Raw genomic sequence first — 22,249 nt, 5'->3', positions numbered from 1 at the left:
AGCAGGTGATACACCTGGCCTTTCTTTGTGATATTTAACCTCTAGTATCAGGGTAGATGCTACCCTGGAGAAAGGATGAATTTCTTTCTGCTCGTATTTTTTTAAAGCAAGCTCCTATAGAATACTTCTGAATGCAAAGTACTTTTCCATCTGAGCCACATGGTGCTTTGATGGTGAAATTTTAAGGCTGAAAGTATAAATAATAAGTTTCACAAGGGTTGGGACATTGTTTCTTTTGTAATCACCGACACATTCCTAGCATCAAGAACAGTGTCCACTGTATCTCAGGGACAGTCAATATTTGCTGAATGAATAATTGAAGGAATTCATAATTGGAAGGGGTACAAACAGTATAAATTAGAAAACAGACTAGTAGTTTCAAATAAATGCTTGATTTACTTGATTTTAGTAAAACAAAATCCATAAATCAGAACAAAAGTCATGAGAGAGATAGAAAAGTAAGGAATGGAATCTTGCTTTATGTATAAATAAGGCATAAATTCTTATTGAAACTTTTCAATGTCCCTGCTGTATTTCAAGTCTACTCAGATAAATGGGTTACAGATTATTGGAAATCTGCTCTATTTGAATGAGATTTTTTTCCCCTGATATTCTGCAAAAATCATTTCAAGACTTACCAAAAGTAAACTATAAACAAACTCACCTAAGCAAAGTGTGGATTGAAATACAAAATAAAAAGATTAGAGACATGCAGATGGCTTACATTAGAAAGCTAAATGATTTAATACAGTGATAATTTCTGAAAAGGAAATTGAGCTTTAATGAAGCATGCATGTCCTCTTCTACATTATCCGCAACAGTGCATGTAATTTGCACACATTTAATTAACTAATAAAACCCCTATCAGTAGCATCAGGTTTGGAAATGTCATTGTTGATGACATGCTGCTCCGTCAGGTTTGGTTGATTGTACTTTGCTTTGTTAACATTAAACTACAACATGACTCAGGATGCCATCTAGGACTTCCACTTGCTTTAAAATATTTCTCAATTATAAAGTTTGTTGCATTTTGTAGAGGTAGGTGATAATCAATAGAATTCTACAAATGCAATGCCTAACTGAAGAATGATTCAAAAAAAGATGACATAAGAGAAGTGTAATTACAGGGAGATTTGCTGGTCAACAAACTGTGTTCTGGTGCAGACTAATCAGGTTGACTGCTGGACCAGAGGTACCTAATGTACACCTCACCCCATGACTTGGATTATTTCTATCTTTATTCTCTTGTACAGAACATTAGTAAAAGCACATAAAATGTTTCCATGAAACTGAAATCTGGAAGACTAACAATAGAGTATGCACAACAAATTTCCATCTACATTTTGTAAAACATAGTAAGTTTTTATTATATGTTGAATCCTATTTTCCCCAGAATGAAAGGAATAAAAGGAAAAGCCATAACTCTCCATACTGTCACAGAGTCATAGCATCAGCCTAATCCAGAAAGATATTTTAGTAGGAATCTACTAGGCAAAGAGATAGAAAACAATAGCATAGCTATCTGTTCGTTAACAGAGATCACTTTCATATTACCAAGTCAGAATCACAATAATTATTCTCTTAAGGTAATTATGTTAAAAGTTTCTCAGACTGTATTTCATTAAAATACAAAGACAGTGAAGACTTTTATACTAACGAATTTGACATATTTGTGGACCCAGGTTTCATTGTTGGGATTTGACATTTTGCCTAGGTGACTGATTTAGAAGCAATCATATTTCAAGCAAGAAGGCAAACAGTAATAATTATAAAAAGACCAATGAACAAGGCAAAGTGATTGGTGCTATGGAATTGTTGTTGTTGTTGTTGCTGTTTAAAGGCAAAAAAAAATATTTGAGTGCAGCATTAAAGCCATAAGAAGGCTATAAATGATAGATTGAGATTAAATAAAGCTTGATCAATCAAACTTGTCATCACATGACCAAGTATCAGTGAGAAGGAGCCAGAAGAATTTCTTTCGTCAGTAAAAGATTGGAAAATGCCAAGTACTCATGTCAGGAAAGGTATCAGGAGGGTAGAAGAAAAATCACAAGCTTCTCTTTGGATGGGTAAAGTTGTAGCTTGCTGTGTGAGGGCCTAATGGAGATGTTCAGCAGGAATCCATACAAGCTGACCCATGGCTTGAGAAGTCAGAGATCCACGGCCAATCATATATTGCTTGCTGTTGGCCTGGGCAAATGGAGGAAGCAAAATAAGATCTAGATGGAGAAAATGTAAAAAAAGAAAAACGTGGAGGGAAAGCTACTGCATTGGAAACCAAGTACAGTGGAGCGGGAGTGAAGGAAGAAATGTCAAATACAAGATGGCAAAAAAGAAAACAGGGAGACCAGATGCAAAGGTGTGATATAAGCAATGACACAGAGCGCTTCAGAAAAGCAGAGAATGAGGACCAGGGTCCCTCGATATGTTTTATGTTCGGTCTATACAATGAGCCAACTATGGCCAAATATGCAAGGTGGTGATCTGCTTACATATGTGCATTTGTGTTCCTAAAGGAAAACTAAGATATATGAAGCTCTATTTAATTTCAGAGGCACTTCATGTATTTCCAACAAGTTTCAGTTAATTCAAAACATTTATTATCCTCTCATTGTTAACAGATTAAAAATGGAGGACAAGCTCCTAAATGTCACAGCACAGCAATATGTAGCACCAAAAATTAACCCCGAACAGATGTTTTATTAATATTGGTCCTTCATGAAAAATGGAAACCCAAACTTTTCCTTCTTGTTTTTAAAAAATCTTGACTTATCATGCATCTGTGATTTTCTTCCAAGCTGCTCCTGCTGCATGAAATACATTCTCCATGAATTTTACTTTTCACTCAAATTTCTGCATATGGTGATCAAACCAAGAAACATTTTTTTTATTCACTAAGAGTTATCTCATTGGAAATTTTATTAGCAATGTTTACTAAACCCACAGACATTATTTGGTATTTTAAAAATGTCCTGGTGGAGATGTTAACAAATTTTGCAGTCATTTAAGAAGCAGTCATTCGTCAGGATAACTTTGATTTCTGATGGCCTTGACCTCTCTTTCCACCTAAAAATGAATACTTGCACCGTTAGGCAGAAGTCAGTGGGGCGAGAGAATGTTGGAGAGACTCACATTTGTACTTGCTAAGCAATGCATTTATTTCAAAAGATGCAGGGTGCTTAAAATTTTAATAGCCACTTGAGTACTCCCCCGAGAAATATTTATTTAGGACAAAATGTACCACAGTTGCTTCCAAAAGATTAGTAAAGCAAGTTAAAACATCAGGAAATCCCTTTCCCTAGGAAAGACCACAAACTTCTTTATTGATAAAGTCACTTACCAAATTCCTGTTATGTCTCAGTTCAATTTAATTCCACCCATGTTTATTTGGGATTTATTGAGTGCCTAATGGTGCTCACTACCGAACTGCATTTTAGTTATTCTTCTTTAACAAAAGTCATTAAGACCATATGCAATATATTTTGGCACCTTTCCCTTGAAGTTATTTGGTCATGATGCAGTAAGAAATGGCTCCTCCTTCTGGTATGTTCTCCCATTTGGTGGGTTTGACAGCTTTTGATCAAAGAGTCTCAATCACAGGTATTGTCTTTCTTAGCAACAATATAATAAACAGAAAGGACATGAGGTCCACCCCTTGGAAACTTAAAAGAGGTTGGTTGAGAAGAAGCAAAACATGTTGGATAAACTGTGTAAAGAATGCAGAAGCCCCTGCAGAGTCTCTCCAGGAAGAGCTCCCAGAAGCAATCTGATGTACAAGGCGTGGAGACATCCCCTGAGCTTCCTTTATTTATTTGGAGTGGTCATGGCCAGGGACTTAGCAGAAATATGATGCAGCAAACATGACCCCAAAACATCACGCACAGCACCCCAACAGCAGTTTATGAAGATGTGACCTATTTCTCACAAAAGCAAAGCTCTCTTTTAACTGACCCATGACATCAAGACGTTGTCAGATCCCCTAGCCACAAGTGGAAGATCAACAACGACAAGTAAACAGAGCACTCAGCTGTGATTCTACAAGTGAACCACCTGGCCTCCCCTGGAATTCTACCATACATTCTCTACTTTCCTTGGCAGCATCTCTGGAGGAACGCTGACCCGGAGACTACACGCCTGGTGCCCCCACTGAAGCTGGGCTTTTAACGTCCAGGGTTCTCTGCTCACTGTCATTGCTGCTCTGGGATTTTTCATCCATTTCTGTCCAGTAGCATCTGCACCATCTCACCTCTCATGATAGAACCAGAGGCACTTTGAGCCGCAAAACCAAGATTCTTTTCAGTTGCCTTCTGTGTTACTTTTAACTGCTATTTTTCAATTTTTCCAAATATATAAAGTAACTATTCATTGTAGAAGACTTATAAAACATTTTTAAAGGAGGTAAAGTAAGCATATATTTAATCTTTTATAGCCATACAACTCAGAGATAATGATAATTAATGTCTGGTCTGTATGTCATGAACATATGTGGCATGATGGCTTATTATAATAATTATCTATGGTTTATTTGTCTGAATAAGAAAGGTTTTACACCAAAGGGCCAGTCCCACACAGCAAAATGGACAATCTATGTTCTTTCGTCTTTGGGGTTTGGGGGAATAAATTAGAAATAAGACTAAGGCAAACTGGCTGCCATTTGCTTTCCGATTTTTGGCCAATATTTTGGAAATGGGGTGGGAAAGACCGAAGCCATGGAGTTTTGGTCATTTTTCTCTTTGTAACTTTAATAGGAAAAATGGTCCTGCCTCCTATGGCCTATGCACAGCAGAAAGGTTTCAGAAGTCAAAGCAAGCAGATAGGAAAAGCTGTAAGGTCTGAACTCTGGCAGAAATGGAAAGGCCCGCAACCTTGGACTAAGGGATGGGCCACCTGAGCTGAAGAAAAGATATGAACACCAGCCAGATTTCAGAAGGTACATGTAGCACCAAGCAAGAGGTCATCAGCACAAGAACCTCATTCTGCAGATTTCAAGAGAAAATGCAAGTAATAGGTCAGAGAACAGAATTAGATCAAACAGCCCACAGCAGATCCAAATGACCATTCCAGAACCAGAGCACAGGCCACACAGTGGAATCAACACAAACAAGGGGCTGCCACATCCTCACAGAGGTCTCTAAGTCTTCCCCCCTACCTGGACCTCAAGGGAGAAGAACTGCTAGAGAGCAGAGTTTTGCATTCACTGGGTATTCACGCAATAGAAGGTGTGTGGAAATCAAAAGTGACTTTGGAAGAGGGATCATACACCATGAACTCGCTGACATAATTCTAGGTCCAGCCCCACTAACCATCCCTACTTAGTAAGGTGGGAAATCAAACAAAAATTATTATCAATTGTAGAGTTATAATTTGTAGATTTCAGGTTGTCTTCATATGCACACACAGAATACAACAGGAGTATCTTATTTCATAATCTATGATATTATTCTGCAGGCATTCCTATCCTACATTATACTAACCTTTGGACTACAGAGAACTGAACTTTCATCCTGTGTTTCCCTTTATGTCTGCTTTTAATGTGATGTGCTTCTGTCACCTACTCTCAAATCTACTCCCCAGCTCCTATTGCCACCCTGACTCCTGTGTCCCTTGTCATCCACTTTGATGGCACAGATGGGCAGATCTGCATTCCAGTCTGATCTCTGAATTCTTCCCCCCATGTTACCCTTGACTATGCTCATCCTCAAAGGGTTTTCACTCTGGGGTTTCCAGGAGCCTTCTGCTCTGCTCAGCAGGAGACACCCTCTATCTTACTATGATGTTTTTAAATTGGAGATAATAGGTTCTAGAATGATGTTCCTTTTTGGGCTCTCTCTAGGAGCAAGAGATTTTCTTTACAGTTGTGTTCCTAAGTTTCTCCTTTGAAAAAACTTTCTTCATCTTTCAGTAACTTGGGGTAAGTCATTTAAATTCTGTGCTTAATGCAGAAGCAGGGCTAGAAAACAGCTTTGCACTAATTTCATTTCCAACATGTTTAAAGTTTGTAAAGTATGTTTTCCTTGCCCAATTACCTATTGTTTATTTAAGATGGCAAAGCACAGAGATCAAGAAAGTAAATGTTCAAGATGTTCTGCTTCTACTCTGCACTGAACAGGGGGACCCCCTACAGAAAGACCTGCAGGCTCTGTTTGCAGACTTGCCTTCCCTTCCTCTAGGTAAATGACTGTCCCATAACCTCTGCCACAGATTTTTCACACTGCCTTAAATGTTTGCTCTCATTAGCAGCTGCCTTTTGAATTCCTCCACTGCCTCAGACCATTTCCTTGTTCCCAAAGCACTTCAAAATGGACCTACTGTTCTCTAAACTCAAGGTACAACTGATACTTTACTACTTTACCTCTATTTTATACTCAAGCATTACACATATATGATATATTTTATTATAAACACACATGCACATACATATAGAATGTTTAAATATAACCAATTCCTCATTCAAAGTTTGAAACCACATGTAGACATAGCATTACCTCCTTCTACAGATAAGGAAACTGAGTGATAGAAGATTCTAGCACTTGATTGAGTAGCAATGCTAATGGGAAAAAGGTCATGCAATGTGATGATATAAGCAGAATCAATTAGTCAGCTTTTTAACTGTGTCTGGAAGGGGTGGGTTTTTGGAATTGAACCCAGGCCCTCATTTATGCTGGGCAAGTGCTCTACCAATAAGCTATCTCCAAGACCTAATCAACATTTTACCCAAGAATATTAAGCAGTACATTTCTATCTGCATTTGAGCTCGAAAAACATACAAACTGCATTTCCTCAGAACACTTGTTAAGAACCTATTACTGAAAAATAATATACTGAACATCACTTGGAGGGGCGGATATACCTACAAAAGTCAAAACCTCTCCTCTTAAGATCTTTTGATTCTTCCTGGAATCATATGACATGAAATGAATAAATTTATGGTCTCCAAACACATGAACAAAGCAACAGAAGGAATCTATCATAGAAGGAATCTAAGGTTTCCCCCTTTTTAGAAAAGACAGGGTGATTGATTTAGACTCCCATGATGTGAATTCATACTCGTGATAAAATTGGATGCTCATATCATTGTTAATCACTTCAAGGTGGGTTATTCAATGTAGGCTTTAGAGTCAGGTCACTTGGTTTAAAACCTGACTCCACTACTTATAAGCTGTTGAAACCTTGACTTTACTGCATCTCACTTTCCTCATCCATAAAATGGGAGTAACAGTGACTACCTCAAAGCACTGTAAGGATTAAACGAGAGAACAAAGGGAAGCATTTATACCAATCTGTGGCACACTGTAGATATTCAATACCAATATGACCAGAATTATCATAATCCTGAATCCCTTTCTAAGAAGGAGAATTCAATGAGGCCATATCCTGTGAGTCAAAAATAGGTCCCTTGCATCCTTTACTTCCAAGTCCTTCAAAGACACCCGTGAGCAAGGGTTCTGAGTCACGGAACACCAACCTATAGAAGTCCATATTTTGGTGTAACTAGAAGAAATTTGACAAAAAATATAACTCTTTGTATTTTTTAAATAAAAAAAAAAACTTCTTTTGCACAGAGAATAGTGTAGTGCCAAAAAAAAATCTGTGCATGGAAGTAAGCATTAAACAAATAAATGTTTTTAGGAGTCTATATTTTTTCTTCTCCTTTCTATTCATAGACAATTTAATAACAGATAATGAAAGACAAAATTCATTACACTTCCAAATAAATGAACAAGAGAAAAAAAGTAAAACCAAAGGTACACACTTATGCAATTATAAAATCAAGCAATTTTATTCACCGATGCTGTTCATTTTGGATAAGCCTTTTAAACTAAGCAGACACAACCTGCAGCATAGGGAAAAAAAGCTAAGAGCAACTTATAACTCCCACTTGCTCAGCTTGCAGAAATTTAGCATAAAATCGAGGTGCTTCACTTGGAGGAAAATGAAATGACCTGTCCTGATTTTACAGCCACCAGATTATCCACCAAATGGAGGAAATTGGGTTATGCTCTGCAAATGCAAATAGCAGGAGGAAATTTACTTTCTTATTTCTTTCTGTTTTCTGAAAACTTCAGATTTGGAGTTGCTACTCAGAAATCTGGTCAGAGGATTCATCATATTCTCCTAATGCTGCTTCCTGATGTAGCCTGGCGACCCAGGATCTCATGCAGAAACTCAGTTCTATATAATAATCAGATACACATTTCATCCCTGCACCTGTATCCATCTCCCAACAAGTCAATTCCATGTACTGGTCTCAACACGATTACATTATTGACATTTCTCAGCTGAAAGGCTCCTGCAAATACCATCCAATTTTCTAGCTCTTTCGGAAAAGATCAAAAGATACACCTTGCATAGTAGACAAGAATTTACACTGATGGCTGTCTTTTGTCTTGAATACCAATGCCGTTGGCTGTGTTTGCCTGAAGCGAACAGGTAAGTCTCTATGATAACTAACTGCATTCAGTCAACTAGAGTGACTTACTGGACATGAAACGTTTGTGCCTGTGAATGCTTTTTCCTCTTGAACAACCTTGAGGCAATGATCTTCAGGGCTTCCTAATTAGGGAGGTTGACAATCAAACAAAAAACTTCACCCTTGGAAATCAAACATATTGTCATGCTTGCAAGAGAGGTGCCATCTCCACTGTATCAGGGCTCACATTCATGGAAGCATCTGCCATTATACACAAAGTCTGTTTTCCACAGAGTTCTTGTTCAAGGAAATTATTATGAGCTCTTGCTCTACTGTAGACAAAAGTGTGTTATATTTCACCATATATTACTTAAAGCCAGAGATTTCTGGCAATGAGAAATTTCTTTACACTAATTTCTTTACATTCTTACAATGAGCTAGAACACTAATCCTATAAATCCACCTAAAAGGATGACATTGTTTCATCCAGCTTCATTTATTACCTTACAATAAATGAGGACCAAATTCCTTCCTGTATCTCCGTCTATCTGCTAAGCCCAGGATTCTATTACAAATGTCTTTGTGACATTTCCACCTGCACCTTCTCCAGCACACGAGCAGAATCAAATGCCTTCAAACCAGCAAGTCCTCACGACATCAGTACTGCCAGTGAAGACACATCCTTCCGTGAATCCTGTGTTCAATGCCACAGACCACCCATCCTTTGCCCAGTCCTGTGTGGTCGACCCCCCACCCATTTCCTCACATCCCACTGTTTCACACATCCACACCGTCCTTCCTTCCATTTCCCTTCCAGAATCACCTCCAGCATCCCTTGCCCACAACCTCACCATCCCTGGACTGGACTTCCACAACTGTCCTGCCAGTTCCTAGGTCAGCCTCCATTCTCTAAACTGCTGCACACTTGTTTACTTAAAGCATAGGCCAAGTGACATCAAGTCTCTCTGCTCAAAGGCTTTCTAAACATCTCCGCACCTCTGGAGTCAAGGAGAGCTTCACCTGGGTGAATCTGACTTCTCCCAACCACATCCCAAACTGCTGCCATCTGGATTCCCTCATGTCCACGGGCTCATACAACACACATTTCTAAATAGTCACCTCCCCTGACTTCACCTCCCAAACCCTATTTGTCCCTTAAGGTCAAGCCAACTCCAGCCTCTTCCATGAAAACCTTTCTTCCTTTTCCCCAAGTGACATGGCTGCCCTCCCCTCGAGTCAGCCGCTTCACCCTGGATCACCTCCCACCTCACCTTGTGCCACGTATGTTCCTGCCCTGTAGCCGCAGTGTGGTGGCACACGCCTTTCACTCCTGACCGTCATACACACTGGCTGAAAATGGCTTTGTGTCCCTCTGAAAATGATTTTGTCTTGATAATGACAAGTAGTTATGCCAAGTCAAATTATAAAGGAAAAGAAGAAAAATGAGAGAGATGGGAACGTGTTATTATTTATTAAGATATGAGTAAGTGTTGCCTATTTTTGAAGAGGATGAATTGCCTCTACCTCCTATAATCAACCTGAGGCCATAGGTGGTACACTGAGTTCTGAGGTGGTCAGAACTTCGTGTTCAGAACAAAACAGCTCCCCTGGAATTTTGGGGCAGGGCAGGGTGGGGTGGGTGGTAGCTCCATGATAGAGCACTTGCCTAGCATGTGCCAGGTCCTTGGTTCATCCCGAGATCCACAAAAAAAGTTTAAAAATTAAAAATAAAAAATAAATCATTTTGGATTTGATCAATTGAACATAACTGCTACTGTTAATTTTTTGGTTAATAAAAACAGAGAGGGATTAAACTACTCCTGGGATTTATCTCTTTCCTGGAAGGTCCCCCCTGCCTTACAAGGCCCCCCTCTCAGACCCTCTTCCTTTTCAAGCTGTCCACACTCAAAGAAACGTCAGCAGAGCTTTCTTCACAGACTGAGTGTCTTCAAACTCTTCCTTCTAACCAACCATGCTTATTTACTATAGAGTTCATGCTAGGAAATTTTTTTCTATTTTCAATCTATCCGTCGAAGCATCTCTTGTGACTTATCTTGAAACTTTTATAAAATTGATACTAGTAAACAAAATTGGAGGGTTCTAATTTCCCCTGGACTACTCAGCTACACACCATATATGGTATATGGTCCTATGTCCCCAGTCACCGGCCCCTGTACCCTCCACAAATGGCTCAGATCCAAGATCCGAGACCTTAAATCTTTGAAAAGCAAACTAATGGTCAAAGCAAACACACTTCAAATAAAAGCCTATGATTTGATAAATGAGTGTATTGTCTTGCTTCTTAGTTCTTGTCTGGTTCTTAGAAAAATAGATCATAATATACTAAACCTGATTTACCCTCAATTCCTTGGAAAACAAGGAAATCATTTCCACTGGTTTCTCCCCAGATTATCTATCAAGAACAGCTCTCTGTGATGAAAAGCTGTTATTCAGATAAAATATTCTTAGTAAAGATGTATGTGAATTCTATCAGAGATGGACAAGAAGGTATAGTGAAAAAACACAAGGATTTTGAGTATTTACACTCAAATAGCAAGAAGAGGACACTAAAGGAGCTTAAGGAGAAAGGGACATTATATATAATAGCAAGGGTTTCCACTCAAGTTACCTAGGCACTTTAGTGATCATGTGCAAAAAAAAAGCAGATGACCCAGAGAGCCAGATGTGCCAGGGTTTCGTCTTCACCAAGGTATAAGTCTAAGAGTTCTAAAAGTGTCGAGTAATACACTAACATAAAGCAAGCAGTTCTTCATTTATCCAGTGGCTTATTTCTTAATATCTTAGAATGCCAAGACACTGTTTCCACATCATATGGAAAAGCTCTGAGTGTAAAAGGAAAACAAATGTGTAAGCCAGCAACTTCACTGGGTGTGTGTGGTGGCTTTATGGCCTCTATACCTAGGGTCACTTGTGATCACCCTACAATTCATCCTCAGTGTCCTCTTCTGGGGATTCCTCTTCTTCCTGAGACCTGACATTGGAGCGTTTCAGACTTTTCTCCTTGAATCCACCCTTGTCTATTTACTACTCACTCTCTGTGTGGCTCATCTACTTTCATGGCTTTAGAAAACATCTTTATGCCAACAGCTCTCAAATCGATAATTCCAGTCCCAATTCCTACTTGCCAGATATGTATATCCCAGTTTCCTTGTATGTCTAACAGTGTCTTGGACCAAATTTGTAACTTCCAACCCCTCCAGGAACTCCTTCAGTTTCCTGGCACTTTTGCAGTAATACACCTTCCTACTCTCACAGTGCACCTTTCCCCCTCTTATTCACACATAAAATATCAGCAAACCATACTGTAAAGACATACCCAGCACCCCACTGTTGAACACCTTTGCCTGTACTACCTTCTCTCAAGCCACTTTCTTCTCCTGCCTGGACCAATGCCTCTCAGACTTCTTAGTTTGCATCAATCACCTTAGTTTGCATTATCTGGGCAGGGTCTTGGGAGTCTATTTCCTGGAAGGTTCCTGGCAATATTGAGGATGCTGGTCCAAGAATCACACTTAGAATAGCAAGAAGCTAGAGACTCCTATAAGAGCCCCTTAACTGTCTTCTTGATTTCATCTCTGCACACACCCCCTAGAGTCCATTCATCACAACAATCAGAATATTGTATTTAAAATGGCAATCTGATCATCCTCTTCAGCTGACTCTGAAGACTTTCCATCTATCTTAGGATAAAACTGGAAGTCTTTATGAGGCCTTCAAAACTCTGCAAAATCTGGCACCTACTACCTCTAAGAATTTACCTCCTTCTACTTCCTTCCCTTCATGTAATCCAGCAATACCTGGTCCCCTAGTTGTTTTTCAAAAATGTCCTGCCTCATAGGATGTTTCCTATGCCTGGAAAGTTTTCCTTAGACATCCACATGAATAGATCACTTCCTGAATGTCTCTGGTCAATCTTCCAGTGAGGAATGCAGTACATGCACACAGACTTCTAGATCTTTCCTTGCTATAGGGGTCTCCCTAATATCCTAATAAGTATTTATTTATCATGTGTCTTCCCTGATAGGAGAGCTGTACTGAAAACAGTGGTTTTGTAATTCAGCATGTTAACTCAGTGAATACTACTAAGTGTAAGAACATATATTGTACGTGATAATGAAAACAGGTTAATGTTAAAAGCTATTAGCAAACAAATACTATAATCTATTGGTTTCATCAAACTCCCTTGTATACTTAAGGCTTCGATCACATAATGAGACTTTAACGTCCTCCAAAATGTGACACTGAATGGTATTTCAGCATGACACTTTTAGAGAATCCAGTAACAAACACCACCCCCAAAGAAGCAACACATTTTTCACTTTGCATCTGTTTGGGCTAGAAATGGGGAGGAACATGACTCAGCTGCAACTAACTCATCTTTGTGGGATACATGCAGTTAGAGAAAAGCTATAAGGTTAATAGAACTAGCTTTGGGACCAATCTGACAACAAATATCAGTTTTGCCAGTGGAACAGCTATTCAATATTAAGCCTTGGTCAACTGTTAAATACATAAAATACCTCCTGAAGCTGATTTTAGAAATAAAGTAGATAATACATATAAAAAATTTACTCAACACAAACCCACAGTAAACACATGTACATAGCTTGATTCATTTGTGAAACTTCTCACAGGGGTTTCAAATCAGCAAACTCAATTTGCACCAAAGAGCTTATAAAATGTAAGTGGCTGGAATTCAATAAGTTAAGTAATATTTCAATTACAAAATATTATTTTGTTTAAGAAATGGTAAATTGCCGTAATTTAAATAACCTTAACAATCACCATTATTATATTAACAATAATTTTTAAACACATAATGCTCAATTTTAAAAAGAATAAAACTTTAGTAAATAAAATTTTATTAGAACGTGGACACATACATTCTTTTTGAAAATAATGTGTTGGGGTAAAATTCACATAACATACAAGTAACCATTTTAACAGGAATAATTCAGTGCCATTTAATATATTCACAATGTTTGTACAAGCACCACCTGTATTTAGTTCCAAAATATTTTCATTACCCACTTCATAACCATTGGGAATGGGGAAATGAAGAGGAGCAGAAAACCCCATAATCAGTAAGTAGTTACTCCCCATTTTCCATCTCTTAACACCTATTTACATTTGTCTATATGGATTTGCTCACTCTGCATATTTCAAAAGTGAAATAATAAAATATGTGACATTTTATGACTGGTTTTATTTCACTCAGCATAGTTTTCAAGGTTCATGCATGTTGTAGCATGTATATCCATTCTTTTCTCTGCTTGGAAAATATTCTATTGAGTGTATACTCAATATTGAGTATATACTCAATTTGTTTATTCATCAACTGGTGAACATTTGGGTTGCTTTCAACACTTAGCTGTTGTGAACTGTGCAGCTGGGAACATGGGTACAAGACTTCAGGTACCTGTTTTCAATTTCTTAGGGGCATACATCTGAGAGTGGAATTACAAATCATATCGCAATTTTATGTTTAACTTTTTGAGAAATAGTCAATAAAAGTGATACGGCTGCATCACTGTGGTATGCCAATTTTAAATCTTTTGGATATATTGGAGGAGTGGGATAGGTAGGTCATATGGTGATTCCATTCCTAGTTTCTTGAGGAATCTCCCTAAAGATTCCAGTCCCACCAACAATGCATGAGGATACCCTTTCCCCTACATCCTCACTAACATTTATTATTATCTGAATTCGGGATAATTGCCATTTCGACTGGAGTGAGATGAAATCTCAGTGTAGTTTTGATTTGCATTTCCTTGATTCCTGGAGATGTTGAATGTTTTTTTCATATATTTGTTGCTAATTGGCATTTCTTCTTTTGAAAAGCAAATCCTTAGTTCTATTGCCCTTGTATTGTGTGTACAGCAGCATTATTTACAATAGTCAAGCTATGAAAACAATCTAGGTACCCTTCAACAGATGAATGGATAAAGATAATGTGATACATATACATATACAACACACATACACAAAGGAGTATAAGCCACAAAGAAAAATGATATTATGGCATTTTCTGGTAAATGGATGGAAATGGAGATTATTAAGCTAAGTGAGATAAGCCAGTCACAGACAGTCAAAAGTCAAATGTTTTCTCTGATATGCAGAAGCTAATCCAAAATAAGGCAGTGAGGTGGGGATACTGAAAAAAAAATAGTAAGAGAGAGAGAAGGGAAAAACACAGGGGGAATTTTACCCACAGAGGAAAGATCAGTAAAGTAAATGAAAGGTTTGAGGAGAAGGAAGGAGGGACAGGAAAAGAAAAACAGTGGAATAAATCCATCAACTTTTATATGGGTATGCATGGATATGGCACCACGGGTCCTGGCAATCAGGGAATTTAAAAAAAAAAAAAAAAGGTAAATTGTAAATGGATTGAAGAGAAATTGGTGAACAGAAGGAAGGGAATGGGGGAGGGGTCATGCTGGGGATTGAACTGGAGCAGGATGAGTTCCATGCCTTTGTGATAATGTCAGGGTGTATCCTGGTATCCTGGTATATAATTGAAAAGAATAAATGAATTAATTAACTAATTAATATTAAATAAATAATATATGCATATTTATATATGTTTGTATATATTTAAATAAATATGTAAATAAATTTCTGAGATGTAGATAGATATGTGTGAATATCAATCACTGTTGTTTCAGAGATATGAATTTTTAAAGAATGAAAAAAAAAAGAATTAAAGGTCTTTATGGTACTAAAGAAAGTAAGTGCACATGAAAGTCTATCCAGCCTTAATCTTTGTATGAATGAGTGTATACAATTAATGTTCTTAAAAAGAAATTTTACCAGCTCAACTCTAGAGTCTGAACAATGATTCTATGAGTCACACTTAGTAACTCCGAGTTAAAGCAGAGGTAATCCTGCAGTGTATTGTATCTGGAGGTTGAGAAAACTATGAAGTAGTCATGAGCAAAGAAACTAATTATTGGAGTATGCTGACAGTTTCCTCATCTGCAAAAAAAAAAAAAAAAAAAAAAAAAAAAAAAAGATTCTATAATTACACAGCCTTAGCTTAAAATGGATGCTTTTGAAGTATAAAATGTCACTGTCATCTAAGTGAGAATACACTTGATGAAAAGTAGGAAATGTAGTTAACTTAGCTATTTTTTGACTACCAAAACATGTCTAAGAAAGCCATTTTATTATTATCACTTTTGTAGGGCAGAAAAATATTTCTAAATCAATGTCCTGCAAAAAACAGTAATTGATTTGTGTAATACATTATGATTCATCTTAATATTTTAATTTTATAGCAAAATGCTTGAGATATTAGTCATTGAGAATATGACAACATCAGCTCAGCTTGTTTAACAGCTATTGCCGCTATGAACGAGTAATATTCTGCCTGCTGGGAACATTGTTTGCTGTTTATCAGAGTAGTTTAACACAGTTATATTTTAATTTGTAGGGTTTTTTAAAAGCATAAAATTGTTCTAGTATGATAATTATTACTATTATTATCATCATCATTATTATTACTTTCTATATCCAATTCTGACCTTATCAAATATTCCACAATACATATTATTGTAATACTGATATGTTCTACTTTATAAGAAAGAAGTTCTCAATCCAAATTTCCAGATTCAGCCACTTTGATAAACTATGTATTTGTGCTTCTGTGGGCTTGTGTCTGTGTGGATGTGTGTGACTGTGTCCTCATATGGAAAGTAACGAAAACAATGCATTAAATACAACTCACATATTCATAGGTACTGCTAACCCAGTGGATTTTCTCAAAATCAGCCTGATGGACATGGATGTGATGATGAATTAACGTATTCTTAGTACTTACTTTACCTTTTCTTATGAGGTTTACAGTCCAGATATATTTCAGTATACTTCAAGTTTTCTGGGTTTTAATACAAATTATTCTATTAGGCACTTGTGATTAGTATAGATCACAGTGAGAAATGAACAGAAAAAATTCCTCATAGCATGGAATAATGTAGGCCCTAAAGGTCTGGAATCACCCTGATATTTAAAAATAGTGTAGATCACTGATTTCTAATTTTATGTGCAAGCAAATATCTGTGTGTTCTAAAAAGTGCTTATGAAACTTAAAGAGGAATATTTAATTCCCAGTTACTAAGAATTTGAGAGTTTGCTTTGTAACAATTAAAAATTAATTATATTATATACTCCTGTTTTATACCTCTGGGATCAGCCTATTTCCAGGTATGCAAATGGAATAAACATGATTTCACAATATTGTTATAAACCTTGAGAAAAGTAAAAACATGTTTTTCAAGAGAGCATTGGTTAATATTACTTTTCTTTTTTATCCATTAGCATTTAACTCTATACTTGATATAAATTATATGCCTGCCTAATGACTATTGAATATGATTCACTAACATTTATTTCATATTTATTTCAAGTCATTTTTACTTTTAGCAAAAAAATATATAAAAGTATCTGCAACATATTAACATAAGGAAGGGAAAAATTAAGGCTGATATTACTATAAAGAACATGAATATTTCACAGAAAAAGGAAAAGTCATTTAAAATATTCATTTCTCTGTGGAGTAAATAAGCATCTTTTAGCATTAATATAAATCTTCTTTTCTTAAAATATTAATATATAGCCAAGTACTTACCTGAAACCCTCTAAAAATATTCCCTCAAAAAATCCCAAAATTTTGGTGTATTTTCAGATCAGATGCATCAATATACATAGTTGGCCTAGCAAATTAATCATACACCAAGTATATATTGAAATAATCATCGGAGACTCCATCCCTTGGGCATTCTGCATTTTTATACTCCACATTTAGTACAGCCTGCAGAGAAAGAACCAATCTGTTTAATGAATAAGGCTCTTTAGAGTTTGTGCAAAAAGCAAAATCAATTTTTCTGAAACTAATTAGTATTTAAAACAGGATAGATTCTCGACAACCTCCTTCATATTGTGTCTGTCAATTTAGTAACTTTAATGGGGAAAAATAAACAAATGAAATGTTCTAGAAGACTACAAATATCAACATACTCACTACATTTTGGCAAAGATTCAAAGAATTTGTCAAAATCAACTCCTAATTTGAGGCAATTATCAATGAACTGATGAAGACCAAAATCATGTTGATACCAGGAATCCAATGTAAAGAGAGCAAAAGTAATGACACAGCTCAGCACAAGACTCCTTTAGTCACCTCAAAAGTAGGGCTTATGCTTCAATGGTGGCTGAGTAGAGGCATACTCAAGCAGAATGTTATTTTAGACACGGAATGGTGACATTAGTGACCTATATGCTCTATTCAGAGGGAGAAAAAATCCCCCATGTTTGTGACTATTCATTTACACCAAGCCTAAGGGACAGAATAAAAAGACCAAACTAAGAAGAAACATGTTCTGTTCATTAAATTTGTATGGCCTTCTTTCCTGCTGATAGGGAAAAAAGTGGGTTTGACAGAATGCTTTAATCCAACTGAAATCTGAGTAACTTTACATTTTGCAATCTATCAAAAATATAACTAAGGACTGGGATGGTAGCTGAGTGATATCTAGCATTCTTGAGGCCCTGGGTTCAATCCCTAGCACCACAAGAAAACAAATTTAAACATTTTTCCAAAATATTTTGATCAGAAATGCAAGGAGCTGCTTTGCTTTTTGTTTCTCTGTTTCTGGTTCCTGCAGACTAAAAATGCATCAAATCACATGAACACCACCAATCTCGAGTGCCTGATACTTTCATCAGTGACAACATAATAGTTACTCTTGTCCTCTTCATCTCTGAATAAAATCTTTACATACAAATACTGCAAGGAATAAAGGCATGTTAACAGGTTGGGGAAATATTGAAAATGAAGCCTCCAACAGTTATCTAAGTTATTAAGAAAATGCATACTCCACTTGACAAAACATTCAGGAAGTTGGTTTTCTCATGCTAAAACTTAAATCTATCTAGTTTATAAGGGGCCATCATTAATAATGTTGTTATATATTTATTTGCTGTTCACTTGCAACTAAGAGAACAAAACAGACTGCTCGCATTAGACAATTGGTACTGGCAAGCTGTAGAGCACACCACCATTAGGATGCTTGTTCACATTCTTGAGCCCATAATGGAAGTTCACTTTCTGTAGCATCCATAAGAATGAGTTGCCCAAATTATGATATATAAAGATGAATTATGAGGAAACAACAACAAAGTTACCTGCTCAAGAAAGTTGTGGAATCGATGGATTAAACAGTCCAAGGGCTTTACAGTAGCAGGGTACCTTAGGACCTTGGTTGGTGCGGGCACTGTGCATTCTGCAAGGTCGAGCCAGAAGCTTTGCCCAGGCAGGTTTGTGCATGGGGACTCGCTTTTGCACAGTGAATCTCAGTGTGGCTCGTGTTTCATGCAAACACTGTGAAGGCGCCTGCCCTACTGTCCTCCATGGGAAGTTTCCGGCAGGACTCAGTCACTCAGCATTCACTTAATCATCTGTCACTGGAGTGAGCTTGAAGTGCCATCAGGGGGTTTGAGTTAGGATTACAAAACTGAAAACTAAAGATCAAAGGCTCCAGGCTACAGGATGCAATGAATTAGCAGTCTCCAGTAGCCATGCATTATTTTTAAAGAAGGAAAAACATGTATAAATGCATTCTACTGTCATGTACAACTAATTAGAACAAATAAATTGTTTTTAAAAAAATTTTAAAAAGAATGACTATAGTGCCTAGCACTTTAATTAGGGCGGGTAGTAGTATGGGGAGCACTAGATCCCATGTTGGGACACCTCCAGCCTTTGGTAAGCATTGTTTCTCATGACAATAATAACTGAGAGCATTTCCTTGGACACTAATAGAGAAGACTGGAGGCTAAAATCACTTTTCTCATCACACATGTTACAGGGAAAATACACATTCACATTAGAATCTGCCAATCATTTGCGGTATCTTGAAACATCAGGAAGCAACTAAGTAAACAAACAAAACTCACTACAAAATTTGAAGATGGTTAAATATGATCATATTCTTTCTTTCCGACCTACTTGTGTCATCATAGATGAGCCCAAACTTAGGTGAGTCATTTTGTCTAATGCAAAACAAGGTGATTTCCTCAAGTGATTTGCTATTAAAGAAGTTGCTTTGTTCACACATATTTTCATAAAATTTGATATTGACTTTTTATTGATGCCTCTGTAAGTCCCTGCACTAGTCGTTCACAAACAATATCAACAGGTGAGTAACATTCACTATCTAAATAACTCTATGTAACTTTCTCCCATTTAAACCACAACCCTTTTATCAGTAGGGCGAGATTTCAGATAACAATTTTAATTTATCATTCATCTATGACCAATCAACCAAACAGATAAACTGTAAGTATAAACAATGGGGAAACTATAGAAAAGGTACAGAAATGGCTCAGTTTATAGTATTCTTAGATATTATACCACAAAACATACCAACATAACTCTTTGCACTACACTGAAACAAATTTCAAAACAGCAATGCCTGAACTTTTCAAAGGAAAATCAAACTTAAGCAAGTCACTGATTTTTTTTTTTTTCTGTTATCCTAGCCAGCAAAACATGTTCATGTATTCATTTATTCTGCTCAGATTTATTCCTTTACTGCAGTAGGCACTGGGGCAACACAGAAGGCAAGATGCAAGTTCAACCCTTGGGGTGCATCAAAGGCAAAAATATCACTTCCTATTACGACCAAGGTCACAGGGTAACATTCATGGATCCAGGGACAGCGATGCTCAGGTGAATGTAAGAATAGGGATTTTAAGTCAAGGAGAAGTCGCAAATGTATGCAAGCCTCATTTTCCCTGAGAGCACTTGAAGTTTTCCCTAGGCACCTGCGGATTTCTTAATGGCTAGGAAAAATCTGAGTAATTATAAATAGGAAACAAGTATTAATTGATTTAGCTTTACATTTACCCATTTATGCTTTGGTGAGCTACTTGCCCAAGAGCTCAGATTAGACGCTTAAAGAAGTACATGAACGTAAGTGGACATCAGAGATGTCAAATTTGGTGTGTTTCATTCTTCAACCCTTCACCTTCTCTTTAAAACTTAATGAAAAAAAAAAAAATTAACTGCAGTACTCTGACCACAAAGCACTTTGATCTATAGTGATTTACTTAGCAACAATTCAGCTTCGTTTGTATGACACTAAAAGCAGTCATCCCATAAGGCTTTCTTAATCAACTAGCCCAGCAGCTTTCAATAAAGAGATTAACTACGGAATTTTAAAAGGGCATGCTGGTCAGTCCATTCTTATAAATTCCACATGAACCAGTCTTGCAAACCACCGTGAACTTTTCTTTACCTCACTGAAGAATTCTTTTACAAACTCAGATCTCAGCAATATAAATGCAAGGTAAGTTTTTTACTCTTTAAGACCTCTTGTATTGACACTATCTAAAAGAGTTTCATTTCTAAAATACTCAAGAAAATCTATCACATGCTAATTCGTACCAGCCAAATGACACTATGGAATGCATTAGCCATCCAATGCTTTCTTTGAAACAGCAGTGAATTACCTTGCTCCCTTCCTTTCAAAAGTTATGCAAATATATTACAAAACTTCTTTCTTCAGTGTGAGGTCTGGGGGACTATGTGCAATCTAACTTGTATCCATTCATTCACATTTTGTAACGTGTGGTATGTCAGGCGTCTTTCCTGGCATATAGAGAAGGCTCAGTCATTGTGGGGAAATACTAGGATAAAAATAACAAGAGTAGCAGCAGCAATAATGACATCAGCATTAGCAACGAATGACCAGAGTCCAAAGTACATAGTGACAGTACTTGCTAACACCTTCGCATGCACCACCTCACTGAATTCTCTCAACAGCCCCATGAAATGGTTTTGCTTTCAATGTGCGCATGAGGATCATAAGGCCAGGAGAGACTAAAGAGCTTGTCCAATGTCACACAACCAGTGAGAGGCTAGGGCAAAGAGTGGGGAGCTCAGGTCCTCCAGACTTAATGCTCTGAAAGCAAAGGGTCCGAACTTTCTGGTTACACTGCCCATCAGTGAAGGGATTGCGAGCACGCAATATCAATGGATTTTTTTTTTTTTTTTTTTTTTTTATAAATCATGTTCTTGTCCTACTACAATATATCATGTACAAAAATAGAAATGACATGGCAGGCATGATTGCAGCATAAATAGAATAGTTTATCTCATGTGTTTCCACTAGGACGTTTATATCCCACTTTATAAATACTGCCTCTCGTATTTAAAAAAAAAAAGGGAGGGGTCTTCATACTTCTTCCCCAATTTCCTAGAAAAATTAGGCTTTTGTGAGAACTGAAATAAATCAGTGCCTCATGAACACTTAGAAAGCAAAGGCAGCGAAGTGATTCTGAGGGATGGTGATGGTCACTCAGCTCGGTGGCATCAGGAGAGCAGAGGTGAAAACCACATAGAAAAGGCTGAGGGATTGTCGGGCTTTCACAGTCCCCGCAATTATTGAATTAAATGGTCCCATTCAAGAGAGGGAATAGGATGTGGGAACATAGCCAGAAATGGATGGGGCGGGCTGTATTAAAGAAAAAGCCACAATATGGATCAAGAGAGCCAGGTTATGGAGGAGGTAATGGAGCTCAAAAAAGATGTAACCTACTTTATTGACGAAACCGGAGACCTGGAAAATAGGGGCTGTCAGGCTCATCTTAGATTAACTGGCTGTCCTCAAGGGAGATAAGGAAGAAAACACCTGGCAGGTTTTGGAGAATTCAAAGGGAAACAATATAATCCAAGAAAAAGCCAGCCCGGTGCTGTGGCAAATCCACTGGCTTCTCTCTGAAGGTCCACCTGGCCTGTCACAGGCCTTCCCACTTGGT

General features: G+C 37.3%; 1 protein-coding gene across 1 annotated transcript in view; it reads right to left on the bottom strand.

Annotated features, from left to right (window-relative positions):
• The window catches only part of GPC6 (glypican 6), a 1,180,914-nt gene that overhangs the window by 1,064,889 nt on the left and 93,776 nt on the right, over positions 1–22,249 (bottom strand). The gene's annotated exons all lie outside the window — the stretch shown is intronic.

The sequence above is a fragment of the Sciurus vulgaris genome (assembly GCF_902686455.1).
Source record: "Sciurus vulgaris genome assembly, chromosome: 4".
NCBI classification, from domain to species: domain Eukaryota; kingdom Metazoa; phylum Chordata; class Mammalia; order Rodentia; family Sciuridae; genus Sciurus; species Sciurus vulgaris.
This window is presented reverse-complemented; position numbering and strand designations above follow the sequence as displayed.